The sequence below is a fragment of the Molossus molossus genome, unplaced genomic scaffold (assembly GCF_014108415.1).
Source record: "Molossus molossus isolate mMolMol1 unplaced genomic scaffold, mMolMol1.p scaffold_m16_p_10, whole genome shotgun sequence".
Lineage (NCBI taxonomy): Eukaryota > Metazoa > Chordata > Mammalia > Chiroptera > Molossidae > Molossus > Molossus molossus.
In genome coordinates this window covers 103092221-103110557 of record NW_023425345.1, presented here as the reverse complement: position 1 = coordinate 103110557, position 18337 = coordinate 103092221, and the positions used below count along the sequence as shown (strand labels likewise).

The following is an 18337-nucleotide window of genomic DNA, read 5'->3' as shown; positions in this document are numbered from 1 at the left end:
GGGAAAGCAGCAAGAAGAGGCAGCCATCTCACATCAACCACAGATACTGCAAGTGATGTGAAAGAGAAGTACAGAGGATAGAATGGAAAAAATTTGTATTGTTTCCATATAAATGTCTTTTATTTTACTTTAAACGTACTCAAACTGAAAATCCCAAATCATAAGTCCTAACTATAACCTTTGATGCAAACAGTTGTTACAAAGACACCACACAAACCGTGACAGCACTGAGTGCACGTCTTAATGTGTGAGCACTGGACAGTTTCTAAGTTATTTTCATCAGCGTTATCTCTTTAACCTGTATTTGGTTGCCACTCCCCTTAAGTCTCATTTATTCTTCTTTTCCCTCCTTTTTATTTCCAAGTAAACTTTTTCCCCCACAAAGTTTTAATTTAGAAAATGTTCAAACCTATAGAAATGAGTTGAAATAATAATACAATGAACACTACTTACCTTTATCTACAGTCACCGGTTGTTAACATTTTGCCTCTCATGTTTTTTTTTTTTAATTTTTTCTATTACAGTTTACATTTAGTACTATTTTGTATTAGTTTCAGATGGTTAGATAATCATGTACTTTAGTACCCAACTGGTCCCATATATAGTTATCACAATATTATTTACTACATTTCCTATGATGTACTTTACATCCCCATAACTATTTTGTAACTACCAATCTGTACTTCTCAAACCCTTCACTTTTTTCACCCAGTCTCCCAACACTCCTCCCCTCTGGCAACCATGAGTCTATTTCTGTTTGTTCATTCTGTCGCAAATGGCAAAATTTTGTTCTTCTTTATGGCTGCGTTCTATTCCATTGTGCATATGTACCACCACTTTTTATCCACTTGTCTATTGATGGGCATTTGGGTTGCTTCCATAGCTTGGCTATTGGCAGTAACGCTGCAGTGAACATAGGGGTGCATATATTCTTTCAAATTACTGCTTCTTCAGATACATTCCCAGAAATGGAATCGCTGGGTCAAATGGAAATTCCATTTTTAATTTTTGAGGGAACTCCATACTGTTTTCCACAGTGGCTACACCAATCTGCATTCCCACCAACAGTGCACAAGGGATCCCTTTTCTCCATATCCTCAACATTTGTTATTTGTTGATTTATTGATTTTAGCCATTTGACAGATGTGAGGTAATACTGTGGTTTTACCTTGCATTTCTCTGATGATCAGTGACATTGAGCACCTTTTCTTTTTTATTATCTTTATTTTAAGTATTGCAGATTTCCTCCCTTTTCCCATTTACACCCTCCTTCCCACTCTTTTCCCCAACTACCTGCCTTCACTGCACTATTGTTTGTGTCCATTGGTTGTGCATATATGCATATAAGTTCTTTGGTTTATCTTTTCCACCCCTCTCACCCCCATCACTCTGAGGTTTTTCAGTCTGTTCCCTACTTCTGTGTCTCTGGATCTATTTTGTTCGTCAGCTTATTTTGTTCATTATATACCACAAATAAGTAAGATCATATGATACTTGTCTTTCTCTGACTGGCTTATTTCACTTAGTATAATACTTTACAGGTCCCTCCATGTCATCTCAAAGGGTAAGAGATCTTTCTTTCTTACAGATGCACAGTATTCCACTGTGTATATGTACCACAGCTTTTTTATCCACTCATCTACTGATGGGCACTTCGGCTGTTTCCAAATCTTAGCTACTGTAAATAGCGCTGCTATGAACATAGGGGTACATATATTCTTTCTGATTGGTGTTTCAGGCTCCTTAGGATATATTCTTAGAAGTGGAATCACTGGGTCAAATAGCAGTTCTATTTTTAATTTTTGAAGAAACACCATATTATTTTCCAGAGTGGTGGCACCACTCTATATTCCCACCAGCAATGTGCTAGAGTCCCCTTTTCTCCACACCCTCGTCAGCACTTGTTAGATGATTTGATGATGGCAGCCATTCTGGCAGGTGTGAGGTGATACCTCATAGTCATTTTAGTTTGCATCTCACTGATGATTAGTGACACTGAGCATTTTTTCATATGTCTCTTGGACATCTGTGTGTCCTCTTTGGAGAAGTATCTATTCAGTTCCCCTGCCCATTTTGTAATTGAGTTGTCTTTCTTTTGTTGAGTTGTATGAGTATTGTATAGATTTGGGGAATTAACCCATTATTAGATGTATAATTGCCACATATGTTCTCCCAGAAAGTGAGTTCCCTTTTCATTTTGAAGCTGGTTTCTTTTGCTGTGCAGAAGCTTTTTAGTTTGATATAGTCCCATTTATTATTATTTTTTCTTTGTTTCCTTTGCCCTAGGTGATGTATCAGTGAAGATTCTGCTATATGTGATGTCTGAGGTTTTGCTGCCTAAATTTTCTTCTAGGATTTTTATAGTTTCAACAACTTATATTTAAGTATTTTATCCATCTTAAGTTTATTCTTGTGTATGTGTAAGTTGCTGGTCTAGTTTCATTTGTTTGCATGTACCTATCCAATTTTCCCAACACCATTTATTGAAGAGACTATCTTTATTGTATGCTCTTGCCTCCTTTGTAAAATATTAAGGGAGCATAATGTCTTGGGTCAATGTCTGAGTTCTCTGTTCTGTTTCTTTGATCTCTATGCCTGTTCTTGTGCCAGTACCGGGCTGTTTTGATTACAGTGGCTTTGTAGTATAACCTGAGATCCAGTATTGTGATCCCTCCAACTTTGTTCTTCTTTTTCAAGATTATTCTGGGTATTTTTTGGTTCTATATAAACATTGGACTTTTTGTTCTAGCTCTGTGAAATAAGCCATTTGTATCTTAATAGGGATTGTATTGAATCTATAGATTGCTTTGGGTAGTATGGACATTTTAATGATGTTAATTCTTCCAATCCATGAACATGGTATATGCTTCCACATTTCTATATCTTCCTCTATTTCTTTTTTCAATGTCCTGTAGTTTTCCAAAAACAGGTCTTTTACCTCCTTGGATAAGTTTATTCCTAGGTATCTTAATTTTTTTGTTGTTGTTGCAATGGTAAATGGGATTGTTTTTTTAGTTTCTTTTTCTGAATGCTCATTATTGGTATAATGCTCATTATTGGTATAAAAATGTCATCCATTTCTGGATGTTAATTTTGTATCCTGCTAGTTTGCCAAATTCATTTATTAAATCTAGTAGATTTTTGGTGGAGTCTTTAGGGTCTTCTATGTACAATATCATGTCGTCTGCGAATATAATGACAGTTTCACTTCCTCCTTTCCAACTTGGATGTCTTTTATTTTGTCTTCTTGTCTGATCAGTAAGGCGAAAACTTCCAGTACTATGTTGAATTAGAGTGGCAAAAGTGGACATCCCTGTCTTGTTCCTGTTCTTATGGGAAATGCTTTTAATTTTTGCCCACTGAGTAATGATGTTGGCTGTAAATTTGTCATATATGGCCTTTATTATGGTGAAATATGATCCCTCTATTCCCACTTTGCTGAGAGTTTTTATCAATAATGGGTGCTGGATTTTGTCAAATTTTTTTGGCATCTATTTATATGATTATATATGATTTTTATCTTTTTATTTTGTTTATATGGTGTAAATACATTTATTGGTTTGCAAATATTGTACCAGCCTTGCACCCGTGGGATATATCCCACTTGGTTGTGATGAATATATTTTTAAATATATTTCTGGATTTGATTTGCTAATATTTTGTTGAGGATTTTGGCATCTATGTTCACCAGGAATACTGGCCTGTAGTTTTCTTTCTTTGTAGTGTCTTTATCTGGTTTTGGAATTAGGATTATGCTGGCCTCATAAGAGCTTGGAAGTCTTCCATTCTCTTGAATTTTTTGGAATAGGTTGAGGAGAATAGGTGTTATTTCCTCTTTGAAGCTGTCTGGCCCAGAGATTTTGTTTGCTGGGAGTTTACTGATTACTGTTTCAATTTCCTTAGTTGTTAGTGGTCTTTTGAGATTTTCTGACTCTTCCATGTTGAGTTTTGGAAGTTTGTATTACTCTAGGAATTTGTCCATTTCCCCTAGGTTGTCCCATTTGTTGGCATATAATTGTTCATAATATTTTCTTACAATCCTTTGTATTTCTGCAGTGTCAGTTGTTACTTCACCTCTTTCATTTCTGATTTTATTTATTTTAGTCCTCTCTCTTTGTTTTTTGGTGAGTCTGACTAGAGGTTCATCAATCTTGTTTATTTTTTCAAAGAATCAGCTCTTGGTTTCACTGATCTCTTGTATTTTTTTTTTTTTTTTTTTTTTTTTTAGTCTCTATGTCATTTATTTCCACTCTGATCTTTATTATTTCATTATCTTTATTATTTCATTCCTTCTACTAACTCTTGTTTGTTTTTTGTTTTTTTTCCCTGTTTCTAATTCTTTAAATTGTAGAGTTAGTTTATTTGGAAATTTTTCTTGTTTTTTGAAGTAGACCTGTAATGCTATGAACTTTCATTTCAAGATTGCTTTAGCTGTGTCCCATAGATATTGGGTTATTGTGTGTTCATCTTCATTTGTTTCTAGGAAGATTTTTATTTCTTTATTGATCTCCTTGGTAACCCATTTGTTTTTTAATAACATGCTATTCACCTCCATGTGTTTGAATGATTTGGAGTGCTTTTACTGTACTTTATTTCTAGTTTCATGGCATTGTGATCCAAGAAGATGCTTGATATGATTTCAGTCTTCTTGAACTTGTAAAGATTTAGTTTGTGACCTAACATGCGGTCTATCTTTGAGAATATCCCACATGCACTTGAGAAGAATGTATATTGTGCAACTTTGGGGTGAAATGTTCTGTAAATAGCAATTACATCCATCTGATCTAGTGTATCATTTAGGGTCTCTGTTTCCTTGTTGATTCTTTGTCCAGAAGATTTATCCAGTGATGTCAGTGGGGTGTTCAAGTCCCCTACTATGATTGTATTGCTGTCAAGTTCTCCCTTAAAGTCCTCCAGCAATTTCCACTTTTTATTTTTTGCTAATCCTCACCAGAGGATACTTTTTCATTGATTATTTTAGATAAGGTGGAAGGGAGGGAGGGAGCGAGAGAAACAGAAACAGCTATGTGAGAGAGACATATTGATTGATTGCCTCCCACACAACCCAGCTGGGGCTGGGGATCATCCTGCAACCCAGGCCCATGCCCTTGACTGGGAATTGAACCTGCAACCATTCAGTCTGTGGGATAATGCTCCAACCCTAAGCCACACTGGCCAGGGCCTCCAGTCTTTTAATATATTTTGGTGCTCCTATATTAGGTGCATATATGTTTACCAGGATTATATGCTCTTATTGGCTCAAACCTTTTAATATTATGTAGTGCCCTTCTTTGTCTCTTGTCATGGCCTTCATTTTGAAGTCTATTTTATCAGATATAAAAATTGCTATCCCAGCTTTTTTTTTTTTTCATTTGCATGGAAAATTCTTTTCATACCTTCACTTTCATCCTGTGTGAGTCTTTTGTTCTGAGGTGGTTGTCTTGTAGACAGCATATATGTGGGCTATGTTTTCTTATCCAATCAGTTACCTTATATCTTTGGATTGGAGCTTTTAAGCCATTTACATTTAAGGTTATTACTGATAGGTATCTATTTGTTGCCATTTTTATTCTTAATGCCTGTGTTCATCTCTCTTTCTCTCTCTACTTATTTTTCTTCTTACAGAAGTCCCTTTAGCATTTCCTGCAATGTTGGTTTGGTGGTAATAAACTTCTTTAGCCTTTTTGGGGGGGTCTTTATTTCTCCTTTAATTTTGAGTGATAGCCTTTCTGGATAGAGTAGTCTTGGATTCAGTCCCTTGCTTTTCATTACTTTGTATATTTCATGACATTCCCTTCTGGCCTGAAATGTTTCTATTGATAAATCAATTGACAGTCTAATGGGAGCTCCCCTTGTAGATATCTTTCTGTCTCTTTCTTGCTGCCTTTAAGATTCTTTGTCTTCTGGCCGGTTTGGCTCAGTGGTTAGAGCGTCGGCCTGCGGTCCGGAGAGACCCGGGTTCGGTTCCCGCTAAGGGCGCGTACCTCGGTTGCAGTTTGTCCTCGGCCCTGGCCGGTTGTGCGGGTGGCAGCCACTCGATGTGTTCCTTTCACATCGATGTTTCTCTCTCTCTCTCTGTTCCTCTCTCTCCCTCCCACTCTACTTGAACAAAAAAAAAAAAGGAAAAATGTCCTCGGGTGAGGATAAAAAAAAAAAAAAAAAGATTATTTGTCTTTAACATGCCATTTTAATTATGATGTGTCTAGATGTGGGCCTTTTGGGGTTCATCTTGATTGGGACTCTCTGTGTTTCCTGAACTGGTATGACATTTTCCTTCACCAGGTTAGGGGAGTTTTCTGTCATTATTTCTTCAAACAGGTTCTCAATTCCTTTCTCTGATTTTTCTCCTTCTGGTACCCTACAATGCAAATGTTGTTACATTTTATATTGTCCATAGCTCCCTTAAACTTTCCTCCTGCTTTTTAATTTTTTTTCCCATTTGCTGCTCTAATTGGGTGTTTTTTCCTACTTGTCTTCTATCTCGCTGATTCAGTCCTTAGCTTCTTCTTATCTACTATCGAATCCTTTCAAGGTGATCTTTATTTCAGCTATGCCATTCTTTATTTCCACTTGATTTTTATTAATAGCTTTTAAATCATTTTCAAGCTCCTGCTGAGTTCTTTATAATTCTCATTTAGTTGATTATAATTCTCAATAAATTGTTTGAGTACCCTTAAAACCATTACTTTGAATTCTTTATCTGACAAACTGCTTGCCTTCATTTCATTTAATTCCTTTTCTGGTGAGTCCTCCTTTTCTTTCTTTGGGGGTTGTTTTTTTGTCTCACCATTTTCACGGTCTGGTAGTTTGGGGCACGCCAGGTCAGTACATCCATGGATATTGGGTAGTGACAGGGAAGACCCACTGAGCATCTTTTCAGATGTCTATTGGCCATCTATGTGTCCTCTTTGGAGAAGTATCTATTTGGGTCCTTTGCCCATTTTTCAATTGGACTGTTTTGTTTGTTTTTTGTGTTTAGTTGTATAAGTTCTTTATACATTTTGGATATTAACCCTTTGTCAAATATATCATTGATGAGTATGTTCTTCCATTAAGTAGGTTGTCTTTTCTTTAAAAAAATTTTTTTTCCTTTATTGATTTGAGAGAGCAAGGAAGAAGAAGGGAGAGAAAGATAGAAACATCAATGAGCCCTGGCCAGTTTGGCTCAGTGGTTGGAGCATCGGCCTGTAGTCCAGGGAGACCCGGGTTTGGTTCCTGCTGGGGGCGCGTGCCTCGGTTGCAGTTTGTCCCCAGCCCTGGTTGGTCGTGCAGGTGGCAGCCACTTGATGTGTCTCTTTCATGTCGATGTTTCTCTCTCTCTCTCTCTCCCTCTCTCTCCCTCCCATTCTACCTGAACAAAAAGTGGAGGAATGTCCTTGGGTGAGGATAAAAAAAAAAAAAAAACATCAATGAGAGAGAACATCGACTGGCCACCTCCTGCATGCCCCTCACTGGGTATTTGCCCCACAACCTGGGCCTGTGCCCTGACCAGGAATCAAACTGGCTACTTCCTGGTGCATGGGTCAATGCTCAACCACTGAGCCACACCAGTCAGGCCAGCAGGTTATCTTTTCATTTTGTTGATGGTTTCCCTTGCTGTGGAAAACATTTTGAGCTTGATGTAATCCCATTTGTTTATTTTTTTTCTTTTGTTTCCCTTGCCCAGAAAAAAAATTACTAAAAATATTTCTGAGATTTTACTGCCTATGTTTTTCTCTAGAACTTTTATATTTTCAAGTCTAACATTTAAGTATTTAATCCATTTTAGTTTATTCTTGTATATATATGGTGTAAGAAAGTGGTCTAATTTCAGTTTTTTGCATGTATCTGTCCAATTTTCCCAATATCATGTATTGAATAGACATTCTTTTTTTCCATTGTATGTTCTTGACTCTTGTCAAAAATTAGTTGGTCATATAGGTATAGGTTTTTTTCTGGGCTTTATATTCTGTTCCATTGATCTATGTCTGTTTTTATGCTGGTACCATGCTGTTTTGACTACTATGGCCTTGTAGTATAGTTTGATATCAGGTATCATGATTCCTCCAACCTTGTTCTTCTTTCTCAAGATTGCTGTGGCTATTTGGGGTCTTTTATGGTTCCATATAAAATTTTGAAGTATCTGTCCTAGTTCTCACATATGTATTTTTTTTTCCTCACCCAAGGACATTCCTTCATTTTTTATTCAGATAGAGTGGAAGGGAGAGAGAGAGCGAGCGAGAGAGAGAGAGAGAGAGAGAGAGAGAGAGAGAGAGAGACATTGATGTGAAAGGTACACATCGAGTGGCTGCCACCCGTACAACCCAACCAGAGCCAGGGACAAACTGCAACCGAGATACATTCCCTTAGCAGGAACCAAACCCGGTCTCTCTGGACCACAGGCCAACGCTCTAACTGCTGAGCATGCCTCAGATTCTGGGTGTGTCTGATTGTTTCCTCATGATTAGATCCACGTTAAACATTTTGGAAAGCAAGTACAGAGGTGGTATTTGTGCACCTAGCAACAGCGTGTGCTAAGTTTGATCACTTGGCTAAAAGGTGGTGCCGGCCAGATCTCTCCATTGTAACATCATGTAATGGGGGTAGAGGGGGGTCAAACTGTGAAATCCCAACAACCTTCCCCTCAGTGAGCTCTACCTCATTGCTAATGAATGCCTGGCAATATTACATTGGGAATGCAGAATATTGATTTTTCTTATTATGTAATTTACTAGGTAGCATTCTCTTGCAAAGAACTTTCTTTCCCTCCCCTTTTAATAATCCTTACTACCATTATTCTTTATTTAGCAGGTACCCCTTCAAGGTATCTCCTGTGTCTTTTTCTACACAAACCTTAAAAATAGTGTTTTTTCTTTCTAATTAGTAAGGAAAAATACATATTCACTACAGAATAGTTTGAAACCAAAAACTGTAAAAATGTAGAGGTTCCTATATTCCCCCTATCTAAAAATAACTAATATCAACATTTTTTCAAAATTTTTTTTTCTTTTTCAAATCTTTATTGTTGGATGTAAACTGTATTACAGATGTTCCACATTTTTCCCCCATTGACCCCCTCCTCCCCACTCCCACCCCCCTCCCACCTTTTCCCACACTATTGTCTGTGTCCATTGGTTATGCATATAAGTTCTTTGGTTTATTTCTTCCCACCACCCCACCACCCCTTTCCCTTTGAGGTTTGTCAATCTAGCAATGAATTTGTACTTCTTAATCCCTTCACCTTTTTCACCCATTCCTCCAACCCTCCTCCCAACTGGCAACCAACAAAATGTTCTCTGTATCTATGAGAATGTTTCTGTTCTATATGTTCATTTTGTTTGTAGATTCCATTGTTGATAGAAATGTATTCATTGCCATTTTGTTTGTTCATACATTTTATCTTTTTCTTCAAAAAGACCCTTCATCATTTCATATAATAACGGTTTGGTAGTGATGAACTCCTTTAACTTTTTCTTGTCTGGGAAAGTTTTTATATGGCCATCGATTCTAAATGACAGCTTTGCAGGATAGAGTAATTTTGGTTGTAGGTTCTTGGTTTTCATCACTCTGAATATTTCTTGCCACTCCCTTCTGGCCTGCAAAGTTTCTTTTGAGAAGTCAGCTGACAGTCTTATGGGAACTCCCTTGTAGGTAACTAGCTGCCTTTCTCTTGCTGCTTTTAAGATTCTCTTTGTCTTGAACCTTTTGCATTTTGATGATGATGTGTCTTGGTGTGGGCCTCTTGGGGTTCATCTTGTTTGGGACTCTCTGTGCTTCCTGGATTTGTATGTCTGTTTCCTTCACCAAGTTAGGAAAGTTTTCTGCCATTATTGTTTCAAACAGGTTTTCAATTTCTTGTTCTCGCTCTTCTCCTTCTGGCACCCCCAACATGCGAATGTTGGCACGCTTGAAGTTGTCCCAGAGGCTCCTTACACTATCCTCATTTTTTTAAATTCTTTTTTCTTTTTACTGTTCTGATTGGGCATTTTTTGCTTCCTTATATTCCAAATCGATGGTTTGCTCCTTGGATTTACGTACTCTATTATTGAAGCTGTGTAAATTATTCTTTATTTCAGTTAATGCCTCCTTCAATTATAACTGGGCATCCATGATTTCTGACTGGTCCTTTTTTTATGCTCTTGAGGCCCTCACTAAGTTCACTGAGGTTCTCACTAAGTTCATTGAGCATCCTTATAAGCAGTATTTTGAACTCAGTATCTGTTAGGTTGCTTATCTCCATTTTGCTTAGTTCTTTTCTTGGGGTTTTGTTCTGTTCTTTCATTTGGGACCTGTTTCTTTGTCTCCTCATTTTGGCTGCCTCCCTGTGTTTGTTTCAGTGTATTACTTAATGAGAGGTATGGGGCTAGCTGAGACCAGATGCTGCTCGTTTGAAAGAATTTAGGAAAAACCTAAAGCAGGATCCAAGACAGGCCAATCCTATGGTTAAGCAAGTGGCAACAGCTTGGGTGGGCTTGAAAGTTGGGTGGGGCGGGGCAGGGCCTCAGGGAGTCAGAAGGGCGGGGCTACCAGTGTGAGCCAGGTTGCTGGAGTCCCAGATATGGAGACTGTCTGCCACCCACCCCACCACCCCTGGAAGGGCTCACCAAAGGAACAAAGGCCTCTTACAACACGTTTGTCCCCGAGAAAGCCCCCTCTCCAACCCTCGCTCCAGTGCCAAACAGTTCAGTTCTTCCCTGTATGTCTCTGGCGCCCCTTGAGCTGCCTCACCTCCAAGCTTAGAGGGAGAGAGTCCGATAAGTCTGTGTGCGGGCCCTGTAGGGAGCTGCCTGGGGCTCCAGCCGCTTCAGCCTCCCTGAGCCTCAGTTCCCGCTGGTTTTTCCAGCCAGAAGTTATGGGGACTTCTCTTCCTGGCACTGGAACCCTGAGCGGGGCCCCTGGTGTGGGACGGGGACCCCTCAGTCCTCAGGAAGGACCTTCCCAGCCGCGGGAGCCTCCTGATTTTTATCCGCCACAAGTGGGTGTGGGAGCAGCCGGTTGTGCCGCCGCCCCTCCTACCAGTCTGGATGTGGCTGCTGATTTAATTTCGTAGTTGTAGGACTTCCATTCAGCTTGAATTCGGGCGGTTTTGAATGATGGTTTTTCTGTAGTTTAGTTGTAACTTTGATGTGGTTGTGGGAGGATGGGATACCGCGTTTACCTACGCCGCCATCTTGACCGGAAGTCTACCATGGAATTTTTTGTTAAAATGTCCCATTAGTTGAAACAAACACTGTCTCTACCACAACTCTGATGAGTTATAACAAAACTTAAAACACACCTTGATGTAGGTTTCCACTCACTTGTTATCTATTGGAATACTCAGCTTGATATACTCAGCCTTCACATTAATCTTGCAGCCAAGGACGTACCAAGATTTTCAAAAGCCTAATATCAACATTTTGATCTTCTCTCCAGATAATTGATTGGTTGATTGATAGATAGAATTAATTTCTTTTTCATCTGATGTTTTGTTTTATAAAAACAGAAACATAGTATAGGGCATACCAACTATTCAACAAGCTTATTTCCATAGCAGTTATTTCCCACTTTATGAAAAATATTATTCTATGACATTATTTTTAATATTTATGACACAAGTGTTCCTATAGATGTACCATAATTTATTTAACCGATGCTCAATGGTTAGGCATTTAGTTTGTCCCAAACTTCTTTGATTAAGGTGGTGTGCTGGTCATTTTGAGATATTCTTTTGTGAATTGCATTTCTGTGTCCTTTGTCTCATCATTAATAAAACCTCCTTACCCTGGTTGGTTTGGCTCAGCGGTTGGTTAGAGCATCAGCCCATAGACCAAAGAGTCGCAGGTTCAATTCTGGTCAAGGGCAAGTACCTCGGTTGCGGTACATCCCCAGCCCTGTTCAGGGTCGTTGGGAGGCAACCAGTTGATGTGTCCTTCTCACACTGATGTTTCTCTCATTCTCTCCCTCTCTCCCACTCTATTTGAAGATAAATAGAAAAATATCCTTGGGTGAGGATTAAAAAAATATTAATAATTGCCCTGGCCAGTTTGGCTCAGCAGTTAGAGCGTTGGTCTGTGGTCTGGAGAGACCCGGGTTCGGTTCCCTCTAAGGGCATGTACCTTGGTTGCAGTTTGTCCCCGGCCCTGGTTGGTCGTGTGGGTGGCAACCACTCGATGTGTCCCTTTCACGTCGATGTTTCTCTCTCTCTCTCTCTCTCTCTCTCTCCCACTCTATCTGTACAAGAAATGAAAAAATGTCCTCAGGTGAGGATAAAAATAAAAATAATAATAATAATAATAAATAAAACCTCCTTATTGGAAGATGTATCTCTTTCTTAGTGAATATGTAAATTTCTTGAGTACATCAATTATTTTTTAATTTTATTTAGAAAAGAACTCTAACATAAAACTCTAAATTTTGGAAATTTTTCTAGTCACATGTATTCCTCTTTTGTATTCTATTTTCTGCCTTTTGTGATACATTTACAACAGTCTTTCCTTCCCCATGTTTCTGTAAATATTCATCTTTGTTCTATTACATTTTACTCCCCAATCCATCCCAAATTTTATTTTGGCATGTGATATTGGTTAAGGATCTAACTTGATTTTTTTTCCCATATGACAACCTGGTTATTTCAAAACCACTGACTGAATAATCCATCAATTCCCCACTGTTTTAAAATACTTTATTCTATACTAAATAACAAATAATTTGGCCTGCCATTGAACTTTATATTTTGTTCCACTAAACTTGATGTGTAAATTCATCTCCATTATCTTCTTTTCCAACATTTTTTATTATATTCAATAACTGCAAATTATTCCTTTATAAAACTTAAACTTTTATTTTCCTATTTTCTTATAGAGATATTTCTGAACAATATCAAATAAAAGGATATTCCCTTCTTGATGTCTTTGATCTTTCTAATGACAGACTAAAGTTGGTTGTTCCAATAAGTTTTCTTTTTTTCCCAAGAGTTCTAAGCACTAACCAAAGAACTGGGCATATATTACCTTTTCTTAACCTTTATAACAATTTTATAAAGTAAATAATGTTCTCTTCAGTTATTAGATAAAGAAACTAAGACGTCAGGAGAGTAAATAACTGGTCTAAGTTTACTTAGCTTGGCTGTGGTGCTGCCAGAATTTCACCCCAGGTCTATACAAAGTCAAGGTACATGGGTATTATATACTTTGTGAGGTCTTGTGGGTCTGAGAAATTCTTTGCACATTAGCAATTTGGCTGAATGAGAATGACTGGGTTACAGTCCTTTCCCATAGATGTTTATAGTTCCAATTTGTTTCAGTTAAAAGTGGGCTCAATTACATTTAACAGAAGACTCAAATTACAGTGGCTTTTTAAATGGGTGTTTGGGTGTTTGTGTGTGTGTGTGTGTGTGTGTGTGAGAGAGAGAGAGAGAGAGAGAGAGAGAGAGAGAGAGAGAGAGAGAGAGAGAGAGAGATCCAAAGATAGAATGCAGAGCTGGTATCTCATGAATCCAAGTCAACATGGGACCACGTGTCTACCATCTTTCTTTTTTTCTTTAACCTTTTCCCATATATATGTTAAGTGTGTGTCTACCATCTTTCTTAGCAGGCAGCTTCCATTCCTTCATTCTTCCATTCTGTGCCTCTTAGAGGGCACAGGGTGCCACTGCAGCTCCAGCTCTCACATCAATATTCTCTACATAGCAGGAAGAGGCCAGGAGGCCTGGAAACATAGGTGTATAATTGGCACACTGCCACACCTAACAAAAAAAGGAACTAAGAAAGTAGTGATGGTTAACAGTTTTTGCAACAGTCTTACCAGGATATTTCTAGGTATTGAGTGTATTTCTTACCACTTTTGTTTAGGTCTTCAACTCAGAAATATATCCTATTATATCTGTAACTGTTGCTTTGGGTATATTTTTTCTGGTTTTATTTATTCTCATGTTTGTCTTTTAGGTGACTTTATTTTTCTGAGTTGTGATTCTTCTCATCTCTATCTCTAATGGACTTTAAAATTCTAACATTTACATTAGATTCTCTTAAAGAAATATATCTTATTTAGCTCCTTTAACAGTTTTCTGCTTCTTAGCTAATTCCCTTTATATTTGAGACTCCTTATTATCAATTTTCTTTTATCTCTTGTATCATAGAGAAAAATTTTGAGAAAAAAATTAAACAATAGAAAGGCATAAGCAACTAACAGCTATATACCCATCGCCTGGAGCTGATTATTGTTGACATTTTCTCATATTTGTTTTATTGGCTTAAAATTCAACCAATCCCCCACCTTAACTCTGGCAATCCCAAACACCTTTACTATATCCTTCTCTTTTCTCTTTTCCCTTTTCCACAGCACTTATCACTTCCTAAAATAACATATAATTTATTTATATTTTATAGCCCTACCTCTGCTATATAAGGTCCCTTAAGGCAGGATCTTTGTCTGTTTTGTTCACTGGTAATTCCAAAGTATTTAGAACACTAACTGGAACACAGTAGGCACTCAATAAGTATTTGTTGAATGAATAAATGAAGGAAGATTATATTTTTAGATCATGTATGTTGGTATATAGACTTTGTCTATTACTTTTAACTGTATGTGTACTCCATTGTCAGCATAATAATAAACACAGCTAACATTTACTAAGTGCTTATTGTGTTCCAAGCACTGTTCTGGCTTTCACTTCTCATATAATGCTCAAATAGACCTGTGATATAAGTACTGTTAGTAACCCCCAGGTTACAGATGAGAAATTAAAACCAGTGAGTGGATACAAAATCAGCTTACAGATATCAGGTGCATTTCAACACACTAACGACTAAACATCTGGGGGAAAAAATCCCATTCACAGTGGTATCAAAAACTATAAACACTTGGAAAAAAATTTAACCAAGGAGGTAAAAATTCTTTACACTGAAAACTATAAGCTTTTGATGAAAAAAATTGAAAAGACACAAGACAAATGGAAAGATATTTCATGGTCATGGATCAGAAGAAATAATTTTGTTAACATGTCCATACTAGCCAAATCCATCTACAGATTCAGTGCAATCCCCATCAAAATTCCAAGGCATTTTTTATAGAAATAGTACAAATAATTCTAAAATTTATATGAAACTACAAAATAGACAAAGCAACCCTGAGAAAAAAAGAACAAAAGTTGGAGGCATCATACTTCCTGACTTCAGACTATCTTACAAGGCTACAGAAATCAAAACAGTATGGTACTAGCATAAAAACAGACATATAGATTAATGGAACAGAAATGTAAGCCCCAGAAATAAATCTTCACATATACAGTCAACTAATATTTGACAAGCAAACCAAGAATACTCAATAGAAAAAGAATCGTCTCTTTAATAAGTGGTGTTGGGAAAACTGGATAACCACATGCAGAATAAAAATGGACCCCTATTTTACACCACTCACAAAAATTAACTTGAAATAAATGAAAGACATAAACATAAGATCCCTAGTGGTATAAATGTGTGAGGCAGCCAATCAATGTTTCTTTTTCCTTCTCCCTCAAAAAAATTTTTTTCTAAAGAATACAACTACCATATGATTCAGCAATTCCACTTCTCAGTATTTGCCCAAAGGAAATGAAAACAGGATCTAGAAGAGATAATCTGCACCTCCATGTTCACTGATTATTCACAATAACCAAGATATGGAAACAACCTACATGTCCATCAACAAATGAATGAATAAAGAAGTTGTGATATCTATCTATAGATATAGATGATATAGATATATGAAGGAACATTATTCCACCATGAGAAAGAAGGAAATCCTGCTACTTGCAACAACATGGATAAAACTTTAGGGTATTATGCTAAGTGAAATTAGACAGAGAAAGACAAATACTGTATGATCTTACATATGGAATCTAAAAATGTCAAATTCATAGAAACAGAATAGTAGTAGTTACCAGGGGCTGAGGGGTGGAGGAAATAGGAGATGTTGGTCAAAGGGTATAAACTTCCAGTTATAAGATGAATAATTTATGAAGATCTAATGTACTGCATGGTGATTATAGTTAATACTGTATTGTATTTAAAACTTGCTAAGAGTATAGATCTTAAATGCTATCACTACAAAAAACAAATGGTAATTACGTGACATATGCAGGTATTAGCTAAGCTATGGTGGTAAACATTTTGCAATATATAAGTGTATAAAATCAATACATTGTATACCTTGAACATGCACAAGGTTATATGTCACATCTCAATAAAGTGGGGTGTGGGGAGAGACCAGCAAGGGGTACAGCTAGATTAAAACTTAGACTCCTGGCCCCAGAGCTATGAACTAAACCACTATGCTTGAGTGCTATAAAATTAGCAAACCACACTTATTTATCCTTTTCTCTAGTGACATTTAGGTTGTTCGCAATGTTCCCTATCATGAACCAGTTTCAGTGAACATCACTGTGACTTCTCTCTTTGTGCAGATGTGGAACGTTTCTTGAGGGTACATATAACTCAAGTGGGCAAGCTATGGAAACCATTTTTGTCTGTCTTTTGAAAAAACAGAACAGAGCAAATGCTGTTTAAAACATCCTTCTTTCCTTCAGAATTTTTTTTCTCTAACAGAATATATGTTCTTTGAAGGTGAGGATTTTTTGTCTCTTTTGTTCACCGATCTATTTGAATCATCTAGAACATCAGGCACATGAGATACTCAATAAATATTTGGTCAATTATGAATGGTTCTTGAATATTAGACTCTGCTGTCTAAACACTTTTCATAGGGCACCAAAATGTATAAATTGATAATTTTACCCAAATACAGGATTTACCCCAAAGGGGACTGTGAGAGAGGATTCTTGGATCCTGGCACGTCCTCAATATTATTAGACTTCCCCTCAAGGACTTTAAACTAGGAGGTAAAAACAGTTTCCATGACCCAACAGCCTGAGGAGAGAGCCTGCTGTATATGACATGGGACTGTTGCTCCTGAGGCCTGGTGTGTGGCCCTGAACCATTGAAGATGCACCTCAACTATCTCCAGCCTTATGGATACCAAGCCACAGTGGCTAAGGGGACTCCAGTGAACAGTTCCCAGTCTGTCCTACTGCTCGCTCTTGCTCTTACCCCTCATGCCTTTAAAGTAGGGCTGTTTATCAGATCCAAACCCAGACTCCCAGAAGGCCCTCATGGGCACTCTGTGTAGGAGAAATTCCTTTTATTTATTTTTTATTATTTTTTTAATCCTCACCAGAGGACATTTTTGCATTTTTATCTTGAGATAGAGTGGGAAGGAGAGGGAGAGAGAGAGAAACATCAATGTGAGAGACACATCGAGTGGTTGCCCCCCGGGCCGGGGACAAACTACAACCAAGACATGTGCCCTGAGCAGGAACTGAACCCTGACCTCTCTGGTCCACCAGCCGATGCTCTAACCACTGACCCAAATGAGGCAAGGCAAATTTCTTTCATTAATTAATTAATTAATTAATTAATTTTATTTCCAGAGAAAGAGGAAGGGAGAGAGAGAGAGAGAGAGAAACATTGATGTGAGAGAGAAACATCGACTGGTTGCCTCCCGTACATGTCCCAACTGGGGATAGAATGCAATACCTTTTGGTGTAGAAGGCGATGCTCCAACCAACTGAGCCACCTGGCCAGGGCCAGAAATTCCTTTGAGAGTCTTGCATGTGAACAGCACTCTTCCACAGAATCTAGCAATGAAACAGGTTCCCCATATTTGTGTTCTTTTGGTCCCTCAGAATTGAGGAGTCAGAAACACACCTACTTCAGTGCTAACTTGTTTTTAGCTGTGTTTCCCAATATGTCATAAGTTAATTATAGACAACAGAACAGTGGCCATACAAGAAAACTGTCCCTCTGGGTTCTTTCTTGACTGCTGCTTAAATGGGAGCTGCATCTTTGATACTATTTTTTAAATTCCTTTTTTAATACTACTATTGGGTGAAAGTGATGGCCCATCAAACATTTTCATGTGTAAAACCGAGGAACAGTCTTATGTGCACTGGACTGAAGAGAACTTTGGAGCGAGAGACTCCATCTGATTTATTTATTTTTCCTTGCCTGTTCTCCACAGCCCATACTATTTTTTTACATTTCTCTTTTTCTTCACTCAAGACCCATGCTGGCATTAACAAATCCATCAAATATTTAGTGATTTAGGCCAACTATATGCCAAGCCTTCTTTTAGGAGCTGAACAGAATATTAAGTTCCACATGAAGCTTACCTTCTAGTAAAATGAACAGATAATAAACAAGGAAGAAAAGAAAATCAAAATACAGAGCAAAGAATGTTGGAGGCTCTGCTTTAGATGGCAGAGAAAGCCCCTCAGATCACTTTGTCATTTGCTTAAAAAGTGTGAACAAAAGCCCGGCTGGTGTGGCTCAGTGGTTGAGCA

At 37.8% G+C, this 18337-nt stretch overlaps 1 protein-coding gene and 1 non-coding gene across 5 annotated transcripts in view; both read right to left on the bottom strand.

Moving 5' to 3' along the window:
- N4BP2L1 (NEDD4 binding protein 2 like 1) overlaps positions 1 to 18337 on the bottom strand; it is a 39371-nt gene that overhangs the window by 6960 nt on the left and 14074 nt on the right. The window lies entirely within an intron of this gene.
- Positions 17727 to 17837, bottom strand: LOC118624850. The gene has a single exon (XR_004958514.1). It is a non-coding gene; the product is annotated as a small nucleolar RNA SNORA16B/SNORA16A family (small nucleolar RNA).